General features: G+C 43.7%; 1 long non-coding RNA gene across 1 annotated transcript; it reads right to left on the bottom strand.

The window, feature by feature from the left end:
• Positions 1-2,397: 2,397 nt before the first annotated feature.
• LOC123154826 (uncharacterized) lies at positions 2,398-6,511 on the bottom strand. Its single transcript, XR_006477073.1, has 4 exons — positions 6,364-6,511; positions 3,674-3,754; positions 2,548-2,630; positions 2,398-2,446 (listed from the first exon to the last, which is right to left on the bottom strand). It is a non-coding gene; the product is annotated as an uncharacterized lncRNA (long non-coding RNA).
• Positions 6,512-7,397: the final 886 nt, after the last annotated feature.

Below are 7,397 nucleotides of genomic sequence, written 5' to 3'. Positions count from 1 at the left end.
TTGGTTAGTGGTTACCACATTTCTCAGTTAGGTGAAAAGTCTTGTGAGGATTCAGCTAATATGCATTTTAGGCACTATTTTTAATTAACGTGGCGCTGAGGCTGTCGATTCAAAATCAGAATCTTCCATACTGCATGACCGTTTCTTCTAGAAACAACTCCCTAATATAAGAAAATGATAAAACAGTGCTAGACCCATATATTTTTCTCCTTTGCCTCACTCTTGTTTATGTACTCCCCTGTCCCAAATTTCTTGTCTTAAATTTGTCTAGATACGGATGTATCTAATACTAAAATGTGACTTGATACATCCGTATCTAGACAAATCTAAGACAAGAATTTTGGGACGGAGGGAGTACAACTTATTTGATGAAAACCATCGTACTTCAAACAAAGGCATTTTGTAAGCGTTGATCCGGTTGCAACGGTGGCATCCTCATTCAAATGCAGAAAGGAGATGGAGACCCTGGTTCATTTGAGATTGTACATATCATGATGTCTTTGGCTGCTTCAACTCGCAAACATATGTTCAGGTTCACAATTGATGTTATTGCAATCTATCATTCCTTGTTCCCAGTAAGTCTCGTATTTCAAGATATGATTTATGTGCTCATATAGAGTGTGTAGTTATTCTCTTGCTTATAGATTTTCATCTGAATGTACTCTAGGTTTATTCTGAGGGTGTTGCCTGCTGAAGTGGAATGTTAGGCTTTATAAGAGGAAATAAAAAGAGCCACTAGTCGACTTGTTGAAAATTACTCATCAAAGAACCTCCTTCAGGACATAAGCTAAATTGTTAGTTGTTTGTTGGATGATCTGATAAAAGAATATAGCGCAAGGCACTAAGGATGAGGATTTGTGGCACCGAGGTGCTCCACCCACTGATATCCACGCCTCACATTACACTGATATCCACGCCTCACATTACTTTAGGCAGATCATGTCATTGAATGCTGAAATCATTTTACAATTCGGAGATACGCTCCGGATACATCTTCTAAATACCAAGAACTAGTGGGTCCATCTTTAAATGACTCGTGTCAGTAGCTGCATTTATGAAGTGGTGTGGGGGTGCTGCAGCGAAAACCTGCTGTGAACCACGGAAGTTTTGGGGTGAGAACCAGGTTACGATTATAAATTCCACGCAGTAAATGCAGAACAGTTAGGCGTTTTGGAATTTTTAGCATTATGCATCAGGCATTGACATTCAGAGACTTATTTGTGTCCCCCTAGCAATTCCTTCCATGAATTTCAGGGCAGGGGCGGAGCCAGGATTTAGGCATAGGGGGGCCAAACGGCGACGAAGCCAGCAAATATTATGACTCGCATACTGCCCAATAGTTTATACTCAAGTATCATTCACATGAAACTTAGCTTGGACACATAAGCAGGGGCGGAGCCAGGATTTAGGCATAGGGGGGCCAAACGGCGACGAAGCCAGCAAATATTATGCCTCGCATACTGCCCAATAGTTTATACTCAAGTATCATTCGCATGAAACTTAGCTTGGACACATAAGTTTTCTTTTTGGCAGCTGGAGCGTGTGTAGTGATAGCTAATATTGGTCAATAATTCCACATACGCGCCAAAAAGACGAAGTTGATAATCAAATTACTATAAAATACGAGATGAAACGACATGCTAATAAACATTGTCATATGGAAATTTAAGATATACGAACAAAAATAATCATGTATTATCACATGGTTGGCTTTTAACTTGCATTTATATATGTTTGAATGAGAAATCATCACTGGTTGTATAGGAAATTTTATCGTTTAGTTAGCAAAATTTGATCAAGGTTGCTAGAATACATACCTAGAGAACCAAATCCGCCCCTCCTGATCCCCTTTGCCCCTTTGCTGCTAGGACCAAGTAGATCGGCTAGTCATCATTGGCGGGCATATGCCACAACCATAATTGTTTACGGATGCTCGGCCAAGCTTTCAAACTATTGCGGGTGCCTCGGCTAGTTCGTTGGCCGTAGCATGAAGAATTGGTGGGTGAAGCGACCCGCGTCACCGTATGAATCACATCTTTAGATCAAATACTAGAAGCAGGCTCTTTCGCAAAAAAGAAGAAGATCAGAAGCAGGCTACGAAGGCATAGGACAGTAGGGCTCAGCGCTATATGCTCGCACACGCTAGTCACAGAGATTTGTTTTCTGGACGCGTCTAGTGGGCAATCGTTTGCCCGCTAGTGCCCCCTGGCAGCCTCCCCTATTAGGCATGTTTCGATCCCCCCTCAATACAGATTTGGAAAGTAAAGGGACGACCGTCTCCCATGTCCCCCCTTCCACCCAGCTTCTCTCCTCTCAACTGCCCCTGCGCCCATTGGCCCCTCCCTCCTTTCTTCTTCTCTCCCCACCTGTCCCCACGCCCTTCTTCTTTTCTTCTCACACATGCAAAAGGAGGACGGGGGCAGTGAATCCACCCCATCGAAAGGACCTGCAATGGTTATGCCATTAGAGCTTAAAAATTGAACATATTGATCTACAAATCTACAACCAAAAGAGAGAACAAGAGAGAAAAGTGTGATCTCTACTCACCTTTGTTCATCGTGGGTGCAAACTTTTCTCCCATTGCGTTTTCCCTCATTTCTCTAATATCCTGCAATGTTTTGTACTGCGTCCTGTTGCAACAAAAACACAGGGAGAGGGGGAAAAGTGAGCAGCTATAGTGGTTTTTGTAGGGAGGAATAAAAAAATCCCGACAACTACTGGATTTGTTGTACATCCAGAGAAACCCCTCTTGTTTTCCTTAGATTTGCTTTGGAATCAAAAGTATGTTAGAATAGAAAAGCAGCAACTTGTAGGTTTTGTTTAAGCAAAAACAGTATTGCCAGCGAGCAACTCCTATGTTCTCCAGGGTGCAAAAAAAAGTGTGAGCAACTACTTGAGCACTTTTGAGCAAAAGAAAAGTGGGTTGAAGTGAGAAAATCATGTATCCCCTGATAAACTGTAGGAAGGTCGTGAGGTTGTTTACGCAAATTCAGTGTTACCATTAAGCAAAATTTTGTAGATTTGTTGTTATGTACTTACCGGACGACACTTGTTTTTTCTTAGATTTGTTTTGGAACAAGAAGTGTGTTAGGAATAAATAAAAAAAGAAGCAACTTATAGGTATTATTTAGGGAAAACAAGTGTTACAAGTAAGCTCATGGGTGCTAGAAAACTTTATGTCCAGAAATAAAAAGTTTGTGAGCAACTACTTGTGCACTTTTAAGCAAGAAATTGGGCTGAAGTGAGCTACTCATGTATCCCCCTAAAAAACTGTAGGCAAGTAGTGAGGTTGTTAGCAAATCCAGTGCTACCATTAAGCAAAAATTATGTAGATTTTGTTGACATGTAGTGACCTGCTGGGCTCTAAACAAGAAAACTGTAGGTAAAAGTAGTTGGTTTGTTCAAGAAAAAATCAGTGTTATGATTTAAAATCAAAATTTTGGTTAGATTCTTTGTCATGTACTGACATGCTGGACTCAATAAAAAGAAAACTGTAGGCAAAAGTAGTTGGTTTGTTTAAACAAAAATCCAGTGTTACCCATTAAGCAAACTTTTGTTGTTTGCTGGCACACTGGAACTAACTATAGTCAAGTACCGGGGATCCCTTAGGCAAGTTTTAGTGAATTTGTTTTGAAAAACACCTGATTATCTGGAGCAGGGGGTGAGAAATTACCTGGAGAGTAGGTGATTGCTGGTAGAGGTTTCCTTACTTGGGCATTACTTTGATAGCTTGGAAAGGTTTTGTTTGGGGGTCCTGCGAAAAATACAAAACAAAAATCAAAATTCAAAACTTAGTAGATATATGGATGACGTGTTTGTTGGGTGTTTTTGCGTACTATCATGCAAGAGAAATAAAAAGTACAAAAAAGATAAACCGCTACTAGATATATGGATGTTGTGGGATATGGTTAACAAGAACTTATATATGTGTAAGGCGTCGAATAAGCAAAAAAGATATGGTTTAACTAAAAGGAACTTATATATGGGATACATAAGCAATTTGTCGGTGTCTTTTAGGCAACTTACTGCACCGCTGTAAGCAAATTTGGTCATTTTTAAATGGATGTGTTATAGGGCTGACTACTCGTGTTGATGGGTATCCTTTAGGAAACACATTGCAACTGCGTAAACAAAACGTTGTGTCAATTATTGTGGTGCAGACTAAGAAATGAAAAAGATAAAGTTGTGGAAAAGCAACTTGTATATGGATGACAAAGAGCAACTTGATGGGTATGTTTTAGGCAACTTACTGCCAGTGTGTAAGCAAGTTGCGTCATTTTTGTGACATGGAGAGAAATAAAAACTAAGGAACCTTGTATATGAACCTAAAACAACTTGTTTGGAATCTTTTAGGCAACTTATTGCCAGTGTGTAAGCAAGTTGCGTCATTTTTGTGACGCGGGGAGAAATAAAAACCAAGGAACCTTGTATACGGACGTAAAACAACTTGTTTGGAATCTTTTAGGCAACTTACTGCCAGTGTGTAAGCAAGTTGCGTCATTTTTGTGACGTGGGGAGAAATAAAAACTAAGGAACCTTGTATATAGACCTAAAACAACTTGTTTGGAATCTTTTAGGAAACTTACTGCCACTGTGTAAGCAAGCATCCCCACTTGCCTAAATGCTGGTTGCAACTTGCCCCGCTTGCACTAGAAAAAAGTCGGTTTTGGGTGGCAATTCATTGTTGCTCTTCCTGGGACTGCCAACCATGGAACCACACACAAGCCAGAGGTGGTGCGTACTCGCTACGGCCGTGCTCGATCTGGGACCTAGGTAGTCCTCTATGTCGAAGCTCGGAGGGGTGAGCTCGGTCGGCACACTGGACTGCCAGCACGCTGAAGCACGATCGAGGAGGAAACCGACACCGAAGGGAGGTAGAACGGGCTGGCGTAGGGTACCGGGGCAGCAGGCCCTGCCGGTCACGGCGTGCGTCGCTAGGAGGAGATTCGACACCACTACCACTGGTCGGTTCAACAGCAACACCACAGATCCCCCCTCTCAGCCCTCCCGGAATCTCCAACAAAATCCATAATGCCCACCTGTCCCCACATATTAAAAGTTCTAGGCAAATCACATACAATAGTAGGCAAGTCACACATAAAACTCCATTAACCCCATGCAGTTTTTGGCAAGCAGATCTTAATTTTTTGTAGTTGTAAGCCACACATATATAAAGTGTTTTGCAAGCCCCATGTAGTTGTCAAGCAAGTCCTGCTATTTTTTGGGGGTTGTGTTAAGTATCTAGCATTTTGTAGAGAAGTGAAAGGCAGGTAAATGACATCTTTAGGCACACATTTTTAGGCCGTGGGGAAATTTTTTGGGATCAATCAGATTTGTGGAAACAGACTTTTTCGCAAATCTATTTTAGTCCACAAATATTTTAAGTGGCAAGTCTCACATAAAACTACAGCAAGCGCCACACAGTGATCAAGCAAGCGCCACACAAAAAATTATGAATTGTCTGTTTCCACATGCGTAAAATGTCTGACACCGAAAACCCTTCCTACCCCCCTAAATGTGTGCCTACCATGTCACTTACCTGACTTTCTCTCTGATGTCTGCCACTTTCCTAGAATAGTTTTGAAGTTGCTTCAACTGTGTGTGTCAATTCCTTCGTCTAGCAGTGTGAAGTTGCCTAGCCCTTGATATGTGTGTGTTTTCTGAATTATCAGGGGACTACATTTTGGGGACAAAGTTTTGCATCATTTTGAGGCAAATAATACACCCACAAAAATGGTTAGGCAAGTTTAAAACACATGATCAAGGTTCATGTAAAATCTAGCGACACATTTGTGTAAGAAAAAACAAGCAAGGATTGCCTATCATTTTCTAGAAAAAAATACTTTGGGCAACTCGCACCAACATGTGTAGAAACTGTCTCCTCAAAGTTGGGCAATTTTTGGCATTTTCCCGAGGCACTCCAACTTGTGCACTCTACTTATCAGTTTCTCAGATAACATATACATGAGAAGGCAACTCATGCCCCACCGTCAAACAACTTCCACCTCGAGCCCTCCCAAAAATTGCTTGTTGTCAAAATTCAGAGATACAATGCCGCCTTTGCTCGACGAGTCTGACGAAAGGGCAACTACAGACTACCATACATTACATATCCATCTTGTCCATGCGAAAATGGAACAAAGCAACAATGGCTAGGTAGGCTATCGGGACAGGTACTCCTTGGACCTGTAGATTCATCTGTAGGTTCATATAATTGGTGTTTGTATCATCATTCTGGCAAGAACAGAGTAGACACGATTCTTCTCGCCATTTGCAAAGGATAGCAAAGTAAACGTACATTAATTTGGATATTACACACATTGCCTTCATTCTGCAGTACAAGTAGACAAGAGGGATGCATACCTGCTTAACAAGATTCTCAGCCGGTGGACGAGGACAAAAAATCTTCACATCCTTCCTTGTCTTCCTCTTGAGCCACCGGCATAGCTCCGCCGGCTTCGTCTTCCCCGCCACGGCCACGACTCCAGTGCCGACATCTCCCACTGCCATTTCCACCTCTGCCAAACCAAAAATCAAGAGAAGTGGATGTCCCTGAGTGCATGGAGAAAACAAGTAAACCAAGCAAGAGGGGTCAGACCAGGAAGGCCACGCTATGCATGTCTGTACCTGTGAAGGTTCTCACGAAGGCCATGGCCTGGTCGACCTTGCCGACACAGCCCATGCTCCGGCACTGCATGTTGACTTGTGGATTCATAGGTCCACGAGTCCACAACAAGAAGGGGCGTCGTCGATGGTTGGAATCTGCAGGGGCCAACCAAAGCAGCCGCAGCCTTCGGCCTAGATCCGACGGGGATCGAAGGTCCCAGCTGCGGGATGCATCGACCCGGCGAGGGATTGACGCGGCGGGACGTAGGATGATGACGGGAGGAAGAAGTTGGGCGCGGGGCCGCGTTGGCGCCGGTCTGTGGGCAAGGAGCGCGTCCGCTCGGGTGGGATGCTTTGCTGCCGGTCGGGGTGTGGGTGCGTCAGCGGGGAAGAAGGCTGGGGAAGGAAGAGCTCCGGTGCAGGGTTGGCTCGGTGGAGGCGGGCCAGCACGAGGGCCAGGTCAACGGAGGCGGGGCGCATCGGATCTCGCCGGGGCATGGAGGAAGGTGTCAGGTGTGCAAAGTGGGGGGGTGGGGGTGAGCTTGTGAGACGAGAGAGAGGAATTGGTCTTTGGGCGGCACGGACCCGACCACCCAGCACCTGATGTGGCGATTTCGATCGGATGATGCAGAAGGATGTGTGCTCGGGAGCTCTAAACAGCACAACTGCACTTTTTAGAATTTATGTTGTTTTTAAGCTAATCACAGAGATAATGCCCACCGCCAGGAGATTTAGCGGGGGCCCATGTTGCAATCCGTCTTGGTACGATAGAACCATTTTTCTTTTCTTCC

Source organism: Triticum aestivum, chromosome 7A (assembly GCF_018294505.1).
Source record: "Triticum aestivum cultivar Chinese Spring chromosome 7A, IWGSC CS RefSeq v2.1, whole genome shotgun sequence".
Taxonomy (NCBI): Eukaryota; Viridiplantae; Streptophyta; class Magnoliopsida; order Poales; family Poaceae; genus Triticum; species Triticum aestivum.
Note: the sequence above shows the minus strand (reverse complement) of the source record. Positions and strands in the feature narration are given on the sequence as shown.